At 37.5% G+C, this 18,173-nt stretch overlaps 1 pseudogene; it reads left to right on the forward strand.

Annotated features, from left to right (window-relative positions):
• Nucleotides 1-16,769, forward strand: part of LOC118239384 — a 66,949-nt pseudogene extending 50,180 nt beyond the window's left edge.
• Nucleotides 16,770-18,173: the final 1,404 nt, after the last annotated feature.

The following is an 18,173-nucleotide window of genomic DNA, read 5'->3' on the forward strand; positions in this document are numbered from 1 at the left end:
AAAGGCAGATGGATCTCTCAAGGCCACCCAGGGGTACATTAGAGTGAATCAGTCTAAAAAAGAATTGGAGATTACACATTTAATCCCAGGACTCATGAGAGGTGTATAAGATAGAAGCAAGGTCTCAGTATCAGGTATTCATTCTCCAGCCCAACTGAGGATAGACTAGGAGCCATTTATTCTCCAGCCACATTAAGGATAGGATTCTCCAGTCACGCTGAGGAGAGGCAGCAGGATCAGCCTTTTCAGTCTGAGGTAGTGATAAGAGCCAGTCACCTGCTACTTTGCTTTTCTGATCATCAGCTTGAAGTTTGAACCCTAATATCAGTCTCTGGGTCTTTATTTTTCATGTTACAATCACTATTGGATACCTACTTCTACTTTGGAGTTGTTCGTTATGTTTTTCCTAGTAACTCATAAATTAAGAAAGCACCATTATAAATCATATATAATTTAAAATCTAGAATGCACAAGTTAACATCAGATGCTACCTCATCCATATCTACATTGAAATTAAGGGATATTTGTTGACATTTGTAAACAGTTAATTGGATCTTTTGTTCATTTTCTCAACAATTAATAAAGCATCAAATTTTAGAGAAGACTAATCCCTACTTCAAACACATTGTTGCCATTAGTGTAACAGGGAAGAAAAGGCCTCAACCTATGGAAATCCTGTGTTTTCTCATGTGCCCATTGCTTAGTGACAATTTCACCTTATCAATAACAATAAAACATGTCTTTCTATTAATCTATATCCAAGAGTTAGGAGAACTATTTCTCTATATAGCTCTTGACACCAGTCTGTCACATCAATGGTAGCATTCAACTAGGGTTTTATGAACCAGGGTCCTAGTATTTCAACGTTGGTGCTTAATTCAATCATTAATAACCTTCTTTTTCTCTATATTTTTATTTAAATTAGAAACAAGCTTGTTTTACATGTCAATCCCAGTTCCCTCTCCCTCCCTTCCTCCTCTGCCCGACACTAACCCCCGTCCCATTACCTTTCTGCTCCCTAGGGAGGGTGAGGCCCTCCATAGGGGATCTTCAAAGTCTGTCTTATCATTTGGAGGAAGGCCTAGGCCCTACTCATGTGTCTAGGCTGAGCGAGTATCTCTCCATGTGGAATGGGCTCCCAAAGTCCATTTGTGTAATAGGGGTAAATACTGATCCACTACCAGTGGCTCCATAGATTGCTGAGGCCTCCTCACTGACACCCACATTTAGGGGGTCTGGATCAGTCCTATTCTGGTTTCCCAGCTATCAGTCTGGGATCCCTTGTTCAGGTCAGCTGTTTCTGTGGATTTTACCAGCCTGGTCTTTATACCTTTACTCATCACTCCTCCCTCTCTGAAATTGGATTCCAGGTGTTCAGTTCAGTGTTTAGCTGTGGGTGTCTGCTTCTGCTTCCATCAGCTATTGGATGAAGGCTCTAGGATGGCATATAAGGTAGTCATCAATCTTATTATTGGAGAAGGACATTTAAGGTAGCACCTCACTATTGCTTAGATTGTTAGGTGGTGTCATCCTTGTAGATCTCTGGACATTTTCCTAGTGTCAGATTTATCTTTAAACCTATAAGGGCTCCCTCTACTATGGTATCTCTTTTCTTGCTCTCCTCTATTCCTCCTACTCAAACTTCCTGCTCCCTCATATCCTTCTCTCCCCACTCTTCTCCCCTTCTCTTTCTCCTGGCTTACTTTCCAATCCTCCCATGCTCCCAATTTGCTCAGGAGATCTTGTTCCTTTCCCCTTCTCCAGGGGACCATGCATGCCTCTTTTAGGACCCTCCTTGTTTCCTAACTTCTCTGGCAGTGTGGATTGTCAGCTGGTAATCCTTTGATCTATGTCTAAAATCCATACATGAGTGAGTACATACCATGTTTGTCTTTTTGTGACTGGGTTACCTCACTCAGGATGGTTTCTTCTAGTTCCGTTCATTTGCCTGCAAATTTCAAGATTCCATTGTTTTTTTTTCTGCTGAGTAGTACTCCATTGTATAAATGTACCACATTTTCTCTATCCATTCTTCAGTTGAGGGGCATCTAAGATGCTTCCATGTTCCTGCTATTACAAATAATGCCGCAATGAACATCATTGAACAGATGTCCTTGTTGTATGAATGTGTATCTTTTGGGTATATGCCTAAGACTGGGATTGCTGGACCTTGTGGTAGACTGACTCCCATTTTCCTGAGGAATTGCCTTACTGATTACCAAGGTGGCTGTATGAGTTTGCACTCCCACCAGCAGTGGAGGAGTGTTCCCCTTTCTCTACATCCTCTCTAGCCTAAGTTTTCATTGGTGTTTTTTTATTTTAGCCATTCTGTTGGGAGTAAGATGGTATCTCAGAGTTGTTTTGATTTGCATTTCTCTGATGGCTAAGGATTTTGAGCACTTTCTTATGTGTCTTTCAACCATTTTATTTTCCTGTGTTTAGAATTGTCTATTTAGTTCTGTACCCCACTTTTTAATTGGATTATTTGGTGTTTTGGAGAATTATCCTCAATTCTCACCACCATCTCAGTGATTGAGATATAACATGATATCTCTGAAAATAGTCTAATTTCAATGACTCTATTCACTCCCATGCCCAGAAAGAGGATACTAAAGTCTAAATACAGTAAGAATTGATTTACCCTTAAAATCTTAGGATCTATAAATTTAAAGGGTACAGGTTGAGGCTTTCAAATCTACTCAGGGATTTATTATTTATTATGCTCCTGCTATGTTAAGAATATCATAGTAGACTCTAGAGAAGTACAAATAATTAAGGCAACAATGCTACAATTCATGAGATTCAAAATGACACATGGAGGTAACATATCTAACCAATAGTTATTAAGTGCTATAATAAATGAGTCTGGAGGACTAATGAAAAACTGAAAAGTGGAAGAGGAAATGTTACTCCCTTGGAGTCGTAAGAGAATATGAAATGATAAAGATATAAAATTAAAAATTGAGGAGGGATTTTGGAGAGGGATAACTAAAACAAAAAATTTTTAAAAGTCATATGGTAAATTACTACAGTAGGAGGTTTCTAAAACACATACATGTAAGTTTATAAAGGCAGTTTAAATGGAGTTACCCTACAATGGGAGAACAATACCACAAGTATATACCACACACACTAAGTACCAGGAATGTATTACCTCCATTTGAATTGTTTGCCAATGGTTCTCCATAGGCTGTAACATTACAGGCTATTTCCATTGGTCTTGGTTTCCTTACAGAAAATGGCAGCTAAACCCCTTTGCTGAAGACACCAGAAAAGTGAGTAATAAATGTGGAGAAATCATGTGTGTAGTGTCTTCAGGAGTAGGAGCCTACCCTCAATCACTGAGTTGCAACCAAGGTCTATATTGTTTGTTTGTCAACAAGATAGACAAACCTTTATCCATACTAACCAAAAGGCAGAGAGAGAGCATACTAATTAACAAAATCAGAAATAAAAAGGGGGACATAACAACAGACACAGAGGAAATCCAAATAATCATCAAGTCATACTTTGAATATCTGTACTCTACAAAATTCAAAAATCTAAAGGAAATGAACAATTTTCTAGATAGATATCACTTACCAAAATTAAATCAAGAACAGATAAACAATTTAAACAGACCTATAACCCCTAATGAAATAGAAGCAGTCATCAAAAGTCTCTGATGGGGAGGTCCTTCTGTGTATGTTCATCTTATTGATTATTGAATAAAGTAGTGTTTGGCCAATGAGGCAGCAAGTTAGGTGGGACTAGGAGTTGAGGAGGATTCTGTGAAATATACTAAATTGAAGTCTTGTGATAGAGGCAGGAAGTGACATAGCAGGCAGACTCATATATAAGCAGGGACAAACAGGAAGTGGCCCCTTTTTCTCTTGATCTTCCTCCTGGTCTCTGCTCTTGAGTCGCCATGTGACCCGCTGGCAAGAGAGGGTGCCAGCAGAAGGCATCCTCAATAAGATAAGTCTTATAAAATATATAGATTTATGATAATTAAGACTAAGCTAGCAGATGAGAAATCCTAGTCATTGGCCAAGCAGCATTTGTACTCAATAGAAGTCTCTGTATGTTACTTGGGACCTTAATGTGGCAGTGGGCAGAACTTGGGTGGCCTGATGGAAATCACCCACATGGCAGCTGGACTCTGGTGGCTTGGCGGAAAGACTTACTGTTATAAGCTGTCAATTCCAGGGGAGGCATGGGAGGAGTTCATGGGAGAGGTACTGAGAGGGCCTGAAGGGAGGAAAAGAAGGGTGGGAGGTATGTAGTTCTATTTCAATTAAAAACATTTAAAAATAAAAATTTTAAAAAGAATGGATAGGGCTAAGGATAAGGAAAAATATCATTAAATATACTGAATTTCTTATCAGACCTATTAGCTTTAAAGTGCCCATGAGACAATCAGATAGAAATGTACTCGAAGTAGATAAACTAATTTGGAAATAAGGACAACTCAATTCTCAAAATCAGGTTTAGAGTTTTGGGAGATGACTGGATGGCTAATGATAATGGTTGTTTCATTCACATTTGTACACAGATGGATTAAAGATGGAAGAACCGATGATATTTGGTTAGAGTATGCAAAGGAGAGTTCTAGAATACAGGGAAGATAAAAACAAAGTGGAGAAAATATGGAACAAGCATAATTTAAATGGTTTGATATTAAGAATAATGTGCCTTATGCCAACTTCCCCGTTACCATTTTCAAGAGTGGGTTGAAATTAGAAAAGCCATTCCATGAGAGTAATAATGTAAAAGAGGGGCCACAGAGGGACCAAAGGAGACCAAACAGGCAGTAAGAACATCTCAACATTTTGTTTTCTGGAAGTCTGGCAAAACTCATAGACCCTGAGTTCGGTAGCAAATTGATGAGGCATATGAATCACAGTACTGTTTCAGATGGGTAAATAGAGTACACAGTGAACTGCTGCTTATGACATTTTGAAACTAAATCCAGTCACTTCCCATCAGTATTAACATGTAGAATTCCCATTTTCAAGCCATTAAAACTACTTCACCTCTGCACATTTGCCAGAGATTGACAGGTACACATTATACAGTCTGCTCTGCATTGCTTGTGAATGCTTGAATGACTCCAGTACTATGAAGTCTCTAGAGACAGCTATTCCCTGTGCTGCATGGATGGACAACCATGGATTTGCAATGTGTTTAATCTTTCCAGATATAGAGCAGTGACTCCAGACACACATAAATGCAGAGCCTAAAAGACATGTGCAACATCATGCAGATACCTGGTGTTGGCTGCCATTTGAGCTATGTAACACATCTTGTTAGAACTTCAGCTCTTCCAATGATTGACTCATAGATACTTACTAGTACTCTAGTATGGTTGATGCTTATACTGATACAATATAGTACTGCAAAAACCCATGCATGCTGAAATCCTCTTGTTTTTGTGTGGTCCCTGGATAATGATAGGATCCCTTCTGCCATTGTCCACGTACACTGCAATGTACTAATCAGACCCACAAATATAGCTACCTGGCAGATACCCTGCCTGCACTGCTAACACAAAGAAACATAATAGACTCTTAACCCCACTGCCTCATACAACTCAAACAAAGCAATAATGACAGTTAAAGAAGCTACACAAATCAATATTATATTGCCAAAATGGAAGCAAAATGAACACCCTAAGACACATCTGATAAAAGTATTTTACTGAACACACTACATTTGCACAAAATATCAGCCAGTTGTACAAATAACAATGTATAGACAGACATAAAATATATGAAATAGTAAGGCTCAACTATCCTAAGGAAAGAAAAATTAATGAAGTGCCAGAAAAGGAATTTAGCATGTCTCAAAAGAGAACATAAAATTTAACAAAATTGGGAAAATTTTACCAATAACTCTTTAGGTCTTGCTGGCCTTGTTCTCCTCTATTCTGAGATTTTGTCTGTCTTGATCTTGTGCAGGTCTCATGCTTGCAGTATAGCCACTGTCAATTAATATATGCAACTGCCCTGTTAGAGTCATATGGGAGGAGGGAACCAAAATTAAGGAATGTTTTCATTTGATTGACTTATCGGCATGTCTGGAGGCCATTTTCTTGACTGTTTACTGATGATATAATACATGAAATTTTAATTGAATAGTGGAGGTGATGCTAGGGGTGAAATTAAAAGGGTGGTATTTGAGATTCTCATTCAATAAAATATAAAAGTAAATATCAGAGTTAAATTATACCTTGATCACATGGACCCCATATAAATTTTATCAGACAGCTTTAGAATATATGTTATTCTCATCAATGCATAGAATATTCTACATGACAGATTATAGGATTATACCACAAAACAAGTCTAAAAAAACAATAAAATTCCAAATCTTAACATTCATATTTCTTGCCATATGAATTAAAAATAGAATATACTTGAAGGGAACTTAGAATTGTAAATATACTTGGAAATCAAAATAACCTGCTGTTGAATAACCAATAGATCTTTGAAGAAATCCAATGAGAAATAGATGATTTATTTTAAAAAACAAAAGCTGCAGCATAGCATAACCAAAATTTATAATCCACAGGAAAAATACACCTAGAAGTGAAGATTATAGAAATAAGAATCTTGATGAAACATGAATCAGAATGAGAAAAATTATGTAATTCTCATTACATTATCAAATAAAATTCAGTATTCTTACATGATGAAAGTCCCCCAAAATTGAATATAAGCAAGGCAATATAATCAAGATGCTATATAGCAATATCATAACCAGTATTCATTTAATCTGGAAAATATAAATTGCATCCTTTTAATACTGTTATGAGACTGGGATGCCAATTTTCACTACTTTTATTCAGCACAGAAGAGAAATTAAGATAAAGAAATGCAATAAAAATGAAAATAAAGGAAGACAAATTAGCCCACTTTATAGATAGCATTATTCCATTTAAAGAGAAACCTGAGGACTTTATTTGGTGATGGTGATACACCTCTATAATTCCAACATTCAAGAAGCTGATGTGGGGAATCTAAAGTTTTAGGCCTGCCTGAACTATACTGAGAGTTCTAGGATGGCCTGTATTATAAGGGGAACTATATCTCAAAGCAAAACAAATAGCAACCCTACAAAAAGACTTCTAGAACTAATGAACAAATTCAGTACAGTTGCAGGATAAAGAATGAGCATACAAAAATCCATATCATGTTTGTATCCCTGTAATGAACAACCCAATAATTAAATTATGAAGTAAACATCATAATGACTACAAATAACAACTTCCTAAGAACAAATTACAGTGAAGGAAGTTTAAGACCAATTTAAGAAATTATAGAATATACATAATGATAGAAATCGTTAACATGCTTATGGATTACAAAAATTCACAATATTAAGATCTTTATATATCTAAAACAGCTTACAGATTTAATGCACTTCCCATTGAAATACCAATGGTATTCCTTACAAAATTACAAAACATTATAAAATTTATATGAAGACAAACTCTCAAAATAAAAATGCAATATTGCAACCCTTGATTTCAATGTAAACCACAGGGTATACATATAAACCATATGCTCAACAAGACAACATGATACTAGCCAAAAATACACATAGGCCACAAATATAAAATGAGTGCTTTACAAATAACTCTACAAGTTATAGACAGCTAATCCTTGTCAAAGGTGCCAAAAAGAATTTATTTCAGAATGTCATTGAATAGTGTCCTCAAAGTATAGACAGCACAAGTTAAAATGGACAAATGGGATTATATCACACCAAAGAACTTGTCAGTAAAGGAAACAACCAATAACATGAAGATACTGACATAGGAGAAACTCAGAGTAATAAAATTGATGTCATAAAGACCTTATTATTTGATTTGCTCAGGAGAAAGTAAGTCACACTAATGGAATTTAGCTAAAGGAGCACTACCTCCAAAGCTAGGATGTATATATTTATTCACTGGGATTGATCAGCCTTTAGGCTCCATCCCATGACAAAGGAGTTATCAGTGACTTAAGAGCAGCAATAATGTTCTTATGCCCACATCAAAGATACACTTCCTCTAAAGGGCAGTTCAAGGTGTGAAGTCAGCATAGGCTCACAATGATCATTAAGTTCTTGTTTACCATTGAGTCCTCTGTGTTTTTATCAGGAAAATCATAATTCCACCAAGCAGCCAAGATGTCCCTGTGTAATTATTTTAAAATATACTATTGTGTAGCATGAGTTCTAATAGGTCTTAATAATAAAAGCCAGAGTTAAATATTGGGGTAAATGCTGAAAGATCAGAGAGACAAAGAAGAAACCAGAGCCAACTCACCTACTCAACTTCCCAACTGAAAAGAGACTAAGCTCCTGTCTCCTCACCTTATAGTCCTCTCTGTCCAGCCATCTTACTTCCTGTCTTTCTGTACAGACCTCCAGACCTCTAAAGATAACTAGTGGCTAGCTCTACTCTCTGATCTTTAGGCAAGTTTTGTTTTGTAGAACAAACAAAATAACACCTCAGTACTGGTATACTTAAAAATAATTCTGGCAATATGTAATGTTTTTGCTGTATAATCCTATCTGCCTAAACTTCCAGGCTTGCAGTTTTCTGTCTCTGTTTAAAGTTTTCAAAATGTAACCTGAAGCCAAGACCTGAAAGAGATTTAAGAATGACAGTGTTTGTGGAATGCATAAACCTAAAGTGAATATATACTAACAAGAAATCTTGGTTTGGGAGTTAGCTCTTATTTGGGCATAAGCCCCAGTTGGCCAGGTGCTTAGTTCCTTTATCTGTAAGTGTTTGGAACTATTTCTCACTTAGAAAGCATATTATTTCTATAATAAAATAACATGATGGATGGGGGAAATATTTGTAAACCATTTGTAAGATAAGACTAATAGAATATTTAAGGAACAAAAAAGTCCACAACAAAAATTCAATTAAAATAAGTGCATCAGTTGCATAAACATTTCTTAAAGAAAAGATGCATAATTTATTAGGCATCACTGAACATAATGAAAATCAAAATGAGATATCTTTCCCAAATAATGTTTATTATCAAAGATGCTAAATAATAATTGTTAATGAAAATGGAGAGGTAAAAGGACTTTTCCCATATAGTTGACTAGAGTGTAAATTAGTACACCCATTATGGAGAACAATATAGTGGTTTTTCAAGAAACTGAACATGGTTTTTCCTTAGTATTGAAGTATCTCACTTGTTGATATATTCCAAAGGATGTAATATCAAGAGGGATACCTAGCCTTCCATATTTATTATTCCATTATTGACAGTAGCCAAGATATGCACTCAAAGTATTCATCACTGGATAATTAAAATGTATTTGAGGCATATAATTAAGTATTGCTCAGCCATATCATATAAAGAATAAAATCCTGTGACATATGACAAAGTGGGTGTAAGTAGAGGGTGATATATTGAATGAAATAAAACAGATACAGAAAGAAACATGCTGTATATTCTTTCTCACTGGCGGAAAAAATAAAATTACTCTCAATGTCAAACAGCATAGAATGATAGTTTGCAGAGGCTAAGAAGGATAACATGATAAGAGTCAATGATAAATATCAAAATTCAGCTACATAGAAAGAATCCCTTCTTGTATTCTGAAGCACTGTTACTGAATACAGTTGAGATTCTTTGGGGATAGTTCATAGTCTCCTTAATAAAAAAAAAAAACAAAAAAAACTTTAAGATGGTGTCAGAAGGAAGCTCAAAGGCTATTTTATTAGATTTTGAGAGAAAAACAACATGGCAGGTAGTCTGTAAATCTTGGCAGCTGACAGGCAGATTCAGCAATGGAGGTTGGCAAGTAGCTTCATGGCAGGAGACATTAGGGCTTTAAAAAAAGCCTGAGAAAGCTCAAAGTGATATGGAAAAGCATGCATAGGCTTTTGGCCAGGATCAAACAAAAGAGATAGAAAGAAATAAAAAGGAAACATTATACTTCTCTAAAAATTAGTCTGCAGTGCTCTGTGATGAAAGCTTTGGAAGCAGTTTCATCCAAGGGAAGGGCTTCTGGAAAGAATAAGTACAATATATCATTAGAAGGAGAAGTATGTCTCCTTTCTTCTTGTCTGTCATCAGAAGAATCATTTTCCTGTGGTGTGGGTTCCTGGCAAGGTAACTGACAGACACAGCTGGATTCACTCTTGAAAGAATGAGACAATATTATGTGATGGTTTGGGGGTAGTTTACAATGTAAGTCTTTACCTAGGGCCAGAGATAGAACTTAGATCCTACTTGTCAGAGCAGAAGGAAATAGTTTTTCTTTAATGGACTGCCACAAACTCAGATAACCCTACCTTTTCATATGATGATTTAAATTCTAAGGAAGAGATTGCTTTTTCTAGTGTTACCAAGGAAACTGGGTGGGATCCAAAGAAGGAGTCTATCTGCAATGGTTTACAAGGCCCCTCCCTCTAACAGTACAGTAGGATGATTGTAGGCCTTAGAATTTATGATGTATTTTATGAAGGGCTTAAATTGAATAACTTAGTAGTTTCAAACACAAATGACAGAAATGGAAACTCTCTGATTTGATCACTACATACATATCGAACAATAAATAAAGTACAGAAATGCCACATTGTACCTCATAAATACACATGATTATTTTGTAGTAACTAAATATAAAATTTTTTAAAAAATAAGAAAACTTTCAAAATTATTGATATTGCCTATGCTTTTGGAGATAAAGAACATGAGAATGGAGGTGATATCTTCTGGAAGGATGAAAGAGTGCTTATTTACCTGGGAATGATTCTAAGTCAAGTTTTGTGAATGGATGAATTTGTTAGGGATGCTTGTAGCAGTATGGTTTTGTGCCTGCTTAGAGGAATGTGGGTCACTCAAAAGGAGCTGAATCAACAGGAAGTCCTGCCCCAGCAGGGGCGATGCCTTACAAAAGCTTCAGCATTGGATTCTTTTAGCCTTCTACCTCCTATATAGTTTTTATACTCTTCAAGTGCACAAATAGTTGAGGGGGGGTTATGGGCAGAATCAGAGAGATTCAAGAGGCATTTGTCACTCACCTACAAGGTAATATTAATGACTCCATTACATTACTGTAGACCTAGCTGCCACTATGTTGTTTTACATATTTCAGTGTCTGGACCAGTTGACTCCTGGGCCACGGTATTCTGGAGTTCATAAATGTGGCATCTGTTCTATAATGACAATGGTCATATGGCAGAATAGCTATATCATAACATCCTTCCCTTCTCGTTCTTCAGCTCTTACAGTCTTGCTGAAGACTCTTCTGGGATATTTTCTTAGCCTTGGAGGTGATAGATTTGTATGATTCTTTAAAAATTGGGCTATTGTGCCATAGCAAGTCACTTATTCTCAGCAATTGGATCATATTACCAGTCTATTATACTAAAATTTGAACACTGCAAAAAGAAATTTCTCTTGACTGATGCTCCTTGGATAAAGCACAGATGTTAAGGAGCAACTTGACAGACACATCAAACCCATTTTACAAAACAATAGCATTAGCATATGCTGCAGCCCATGTCCCTAACCACGGGTGTTTGCACTGGATTACAAAAAACAACATGGGTTTTCTCCTGTGGTGTGTCCCATAAATTCAATCACAAAGTACTTGAATGTACTTACAAAAACCGTGGCACTAAAATAATGTCTGGCCTTCTGACAACATTAACCTGAATAGTATGATTGATCATTCTCCACAGAAGCCTGTAAAACTTTTATTTTTTATAAGAATGCTATCGTTTTGTGAACTAATTAATTTATTGGCGTTGCTTACAGGAATATGGATGTGAGGTTATTTTAGAAGAACAAAATCTACCAGATACATCCCAGAATGGTTTCTCCATGTCATATTCTGGCATGTGACCAACATTATTGGCAGAAATGAGTATTGTGGTGCCTCTAGGATCTCTCTTATCTTCAAATATAGGGAATTTGCCTATAGCTGACAGTGAGATTTGATTCAATAACCTTAAGCTTTGGGAATGTCTTTTCTCCCCAGTGCAGGGCTCCTTATTCATTTAATTGCTGGCTTTATGTTTCTCCAGATACTTTTCCAAATCTGTAAGATACTCAGTCATCAATGCTAATGTGTTGACAGAATCTTTGAAGGTTCACTGCTGTCTTCTAAAGAAAGTGAAATTTGGTTTTAACATTCTGAAATGAGGGTGTTACTATAAATAAATATTATCAAGATCAATGTAGCATAAAAAGGTTCCATCAACTGTATCATTTGTTTGTCAAAAAAAGCAATCTTGGATATAGTAGCATGGACAGAGAGGATACCAATAACCACTTCCAATCAGCCCTCTGAGTATTTACACAGGGCTTACTAGCCTGCTGAAATGGCTTTGAGTTGATTGAATAATCTCCATATTTACAGAATCTTATGTCTTCCAACCACACAAAATCAACTTTACTTTTATATCAATGAAGAAATCACCACCTCAGTCATGTGACACTTATATCTAACAAATCCCATACACTTTGAATATACTTCTATCACTGGGTAAAGGTATATAATATAGTTTCTGACATTTTTCCACTCGTAGGATAAGTTTAACCCTTTTCACTTTAGCCCCACATTCATCCACTGCACTCCAGTTCCCCTAGATTCTTTTTTCCTTCACAATAATGGACATTTTGATGATCACATTCTTCCCTTCATTCAGTACCCTTCTTCATCCTTTAAACTTTTGCAGAAGTTTGGAAGCACAGCATCTGTTCCTCTTCCAACCTTTCCCCCAGGAAATCTGGATTGATTCCAGCACTAATATTGCCACAATTACTTTCAAATAAAATAGGTTTCTTTGTTTGGCCCCTGTCTTAGTTACATTTCTATAAAATATCATGACAAGGACAATTTAAAAATAATAGTTCATTTAGCTTATGGTTCCAGAAGATTGAAGGTAGCAGGAAGCATGCTGATAGAACAACAACTGAGGGCTTACATTCTGAACCACAGTCAGGAAGTAGAGAGAGCCACTGGAAATGGCACAAGTCTTTTGAACCTTCAAAGCCTACCCCTAACAACATACTTCTTCCAGCAAGGTCACACCTTGTAAGACTACACAAACATAGCTGACAATTGTGGAGTAAGGGCAAATGCCCTAGATTTGTGGGGAACATCTCATTCAAACTTCCATGGCCTTCATTTTTCTCATCCCCTCTGGATTGCTTTAGGTTATTAGATATATTATTTACATAATGCTATAAATAAATCACTCAGATTTTACAGAGCGATCTTACCTGGTAAAAATCTTGTAGAACCATGTGACTCAGTAAAGTTGACTAGAACTATGTAAGTCATGAGGTCACTGATTAACTTCTTTCTTAATTCTATTGTGATTGTAGTCTTATCCAGCTCAGGGAACTGGGTTCTAAGTCATCCCAACTTCCCTATCATCTTGCTACAATCCGTCGCTTCATAAAATACTCTACCACCATAGCCATCTTAAAACAATGCCCCATATAGGCTGCCTTTGGTGATAGCAATATATTTTATAATACTGCAATGGGCTATATGTATGATCATTTAGACTCACCTTTGGTTTTGTTGTGTGTGTCTTTGCACAGTGAATATTTGTTACAAGACTTTCCTTGGAGAAACTTAAAAATAACATCAGTTCTCTACAAATTGTGCACCAACTGACCAAAGAAACAGTTTCATCTAAGTCCAGCTTCATGAACCAATGAGTTTATTGAGGTTAATTACTGATCATGAATGACAGGATTCTTGGAGGAATGTGAAAGTCTCAGAAGTAGTGGTATCAGCAAGATGTTCCATTCCAGCATGGGTGCTTACTCATAAATGTTGCCTCAGTAAGGTTGCATCCACCATCAATGTAACATATCCTATTTACAACATATGTTGCTATGGGGCAGGTTCAGGAATATTGCATGGAATTGTTAACATATTTCTGGTAGATTACCACATGCTTCTACAAACAAATGATATCAGCCTTGTATGGTTAGCTTATCTCAGCACCATAACTGCTGGCCCAGAATATCCTAGATCACTGTAGAAATCTTTGCTCCATGATGACAGTGTCATGCTACACCAAAAGAAATAGCTATACAACAACAGAGGTAGTTGGAGAACTTTCACAATTCCATTATAATGATTTTAAATTATCAATAACTTAAGAAGCCTATTACAATGATAACAAACCTCCCGAGTCATCTTTTAGCAGCAATAACTATTTTCTGATAACATGATTTTAATAAATTGTTTGCCTATATTTTAAATATAGTAGTATGAAATATGTAACACAACTTTGAGATAGCACATTTTTAGCATTTGTATATACATAAACATTTCAAACCATATTATTTAGCACATCATCTTATATTTCTAATAACTCAGTTTGTAAATCATATGTCATTACTATTTTCTAAAAAAATTGAGCCTGAATTTATTCATACTGTCTTCCAATTTATTGCACATTAGTACTGGTCATACAATAGTTCTTCATATTTTTATAATTTTCTTTTATATAGTAACCATACAAATGGTTATCTTTACAAGAACGAATTCTAAAAATCAGAAAAATAAAACTGGGTGGTGGTGGTGCACACCTTTAACACCAGCACTCATGAGGCAGAGGAAGGTGGATCTCTGTGAGTTTGAGACCAGCCTGGTCTACAAAGCTACACCGAGAAACCCTGTCTCTAAGACCACCCCCCCCAAAAAAAAAATCAGGAAAAGTAAATCAATTTCCTAAAATTGTATGTTTAAGAAAATTAGAGCCATGATCTTTGTAAGGCCAATGTATTTCAACTTGCATAGTCTTTTTAAAATTTATTGCCCCGTCCCGCGGGGCTCCAGTAATTCGTGAGTCCGAGGTGGATCACGCCTACAAATAATGGGCGGGAAAGAAAGAGCGGGACAAAGCAGATTCCATTGTCAAGGCCCACTTTATTGATTATTACAAGGGGTTTTTATAGAGAAAGGAGGAAGTAGAGAAAAAGGAGGTGGGGGGAGGGATGAATTAATTGCTCTCAGGCAGGTATCTGGAATCTCCTGTGTTAAGGAAGTGGGGGAAGGGATTGGTGTTAGTTGCTTCTCAGGCCAGGTCCCTGAACCTGAGGGGTGGGATGCTAGACTGGCTGGTGGCTCACTAGGCATGGGGGGTCACCAAGGCTGGCTTCTGACATCTCCCCCTACTAAGTATAATAAAATGGAGCGTCTGGCTTAGGCTACGTGATGGGCACCCGCATCCAGGACCCTATGTTTATGATATTGTCATTTATATGACAGTGAGGGGTAGTGCCTCTGTCTTAGGTTACGTGAGATGCACCTGTCCCCAGCACTCCGATGACCCTTCATAAGGCTAGCAGCTCGGGAGTGCTTTGGAGTGGGCATCTGGGGGTCAGTCTCATGCTAAACCTATCATGGAGGACGCTACAGCCATTGGGAAGGGTCGGCTCTGGCTTGCGGCATCACCATACATTCCCGTCACGGACGGCTCCAAGGCCAAGGAAATAGGGAGGTTCGATGTTCAAGGCCTGAAAAATCCAGTCCTTTAGGAATGGGGGGTGTTTATTGTTGTCAGGCAGCTCAGAATCTAATGCCTCCAGGCGATGGTAGTAGACCAAAACCGGTTTTTCAAGGATGGCATCAATCTGGGACTTAATGAATCTGGTTAATTTTTGAAAAGGTAAAGGTGAAAGTATAAGTAGTCAATCCAGTAGAACAGGCAAGGTAGGAATTAAATGCCCGCAATTCCCTGATACAGGGGAGGGGTGGAAGAATAACAGACCCAACAGTCCTCCATAAGGGAGTGGTTGGCTTGATGAGGGGCCTGAACAGTAGGGTTAACTAAGGATAGAATAAGGTCATTGGAAGAGGGAAGTCCTGGGGGGAAAAATGGTCAGGGGTTCCCTAGTCTGGAAAGGCCCCTAAGGCTAAAGCACATAAGTCAACTATCAGGGGGGAATAGGAGGGGGTGGTCGCAACAGTTGTGGAGGCGTTGGCAGCATCTCTGGCTCGGTTGAGGATCATCCAGGTGTAGTTGTAGATCTGATAAGGGCTTCCAGTGGCAATGGCAATCTAAGGTGGGAACACACAAGTAGCCAAAAAACCAGCATCTTTTATCTAGAATTAAGCAAAATTAGAAGGCTCCTCAGGGGCTTCCCCTGGGTGGATTAAAAAGGCATTTAGGCAACCATCTAGCATTATTGGCCTGAGTCAAAAATATATGCATGTCCTTTTCCCCAAATGAGGACCGGATCTGGTCCGTGCCATTTGTAAGTTAGGGGATCTTTCCATAAGGCTTGAGCATAATTTTGAGCTGTTGATGGATGCCAGAGGCGATCTTTTTTGTAGCATCATATGTGAGAAAATTTAGCACAAACAATGTATGGTATAGAACTCCTCCTCCTTAGGCAACCTGGTGGCTGCCCGCTCTCTGGAGGTCATCATATTGATGCCGAATTTAGTGCAAACATAGCACATCACAGCCTAGAACTCCTGGACTCAAGCGATCCTCCTGTCTCAGCCTCCCGAGTAGCTGGGACTAGAGGCTTGCGCCACCGTGCCTGGCCCGTGCGTCCCTGCTGGCTCAGGAGCCGCTGCTGCCTGAGCTATGGGCTCGCCTCATGTCTCACTGCCGCTATAAAAGCGAGAAAGTAGGCGCTTTACTCCCCCAAGTCAGCAGCATGCTGCGTCCCCAAAAGGCCCAAAGGCCCAGCCGTCCCCACCACTACGGGCTCGGCATGCAGGTCCACGCACATTGGGCGGGACTAGGCCACATGGGCTGTTCCGGTAGCACCGGTCCCGGGAATTAAGCACAAAATTGCTGGAAAGCTTTGTTAGTATATCCAGACCCATTATATGTTTTTATAACTTTTGGCAGTCCCATGCAAGCAAAACATCTTAAACAGTGAGTTATAACATGCCTGGTGGCTTCTCCTGTTTGTGGAGTGGCACACTTTTAACTTGCCAAACTCTGTAATGTGAGTCACATCCATTTGCCATAAATGGTTGGGGAGCAGGCCTTGAGGATTCATCCTTAAATTAGCCATAGCCATATTGTGGACATTTTCCACGTTGTTTGATGATTTGACCAGCAGTCTCTCTAGTTAAGCCAAATTTCTTACTTAGACTTGCTATTATGATGAAGAAAAGTTACAAGCCTATCGAGCTTTTTCTATTTAAGGCAAATCAACTGATTTTGTTAATCAGATAATTCATTCCATTTGGCCAGTAATCAGGGAAAGACCTATTTAATAGGTTCCCCGTGTGACCCATAAACATGATAATTCTTAGGTGAATAACATTTTGAATTTGTTCAAATAATATTTTAATCTAATATTGGATCCTATGAATGGAATTCTCTCTATTACCTCAAGAGCCTTAAATACAATGACTGTTAATATATAAATTAAAATGAATTATTTACCAGGATCTGAAAGGCCATTGCAACAGCTCGCAATTTGATTATTTGAGCTGAAGCCAGAGCTGTCTGTTCTATCTGTTTCTTTCTATTAATAACCTATGTAAGGGACTCTCCAAATAAAACCATTGGTAAAAACTAACATAGCATATTTTTACAGGACTGTTTTTTTACAATTTTGGAAATATAAAAGGATGCATTAGTGCAAATTGTAACAGTCCATGAGCTAGAAATTGATTATTAATTCTTCCTGAAAATTGAGCAAAGGCAATTGCCCATAAATCATTGTTCCGAAACTACCAATTAAACTGTTGCTTAGAGTAGGAGACATGTATCATACTTGGTTTTCTTCTAAACTACTTTCTAAAATCTATATGGCATTTCTGTATCATGTAGGCTAATGCTTTAAAATAAGGGTTTAAAATATTTAGGTTGGTGAACCATAGTAATGGTTTTGCATAGTCAATATATCTGATGATGCTGAATCGCCTCCTCCAATAATAGAACTTGTCTACCTTTCTAGTTAGCCTTTTGGGTATATCTGGATCATTATCTCCTTATAGAATCTTACTTAAAGGATTTAAATCATCATTAGATGTCCCAAAAAGGTACTTAACCAATGAATATTTTATAACAATTTCTAAAAAATTTATTTAAAGATTTTTAAACTATCTTTTCCAATTGCTATCTATTAAGCCTTAATTTCTTTAGAATATAATATATGTCTTTAACAATTCTCTAGATTTATTTAAAGTTTCTGAGTAGTCTTTTCTAATCTAACCTTCGAAGCTGACAA

The sequence above is a fragment of the Cricetulus griseus genome, chromosome X, assembly GCF_003668045.3.
Source record: "Cricetulus griseus strain 17A/GY chromosome X, alternate assembly CriGri-PICRH-1.0, whole genome shotgun sequence".
Classification (NCBI taxonomy): Eukaryota; Metazoa; Chordata; class Mammalia; order Rodentia; family Cricetidae; genus Cricetulus; species Cricetulus griseus.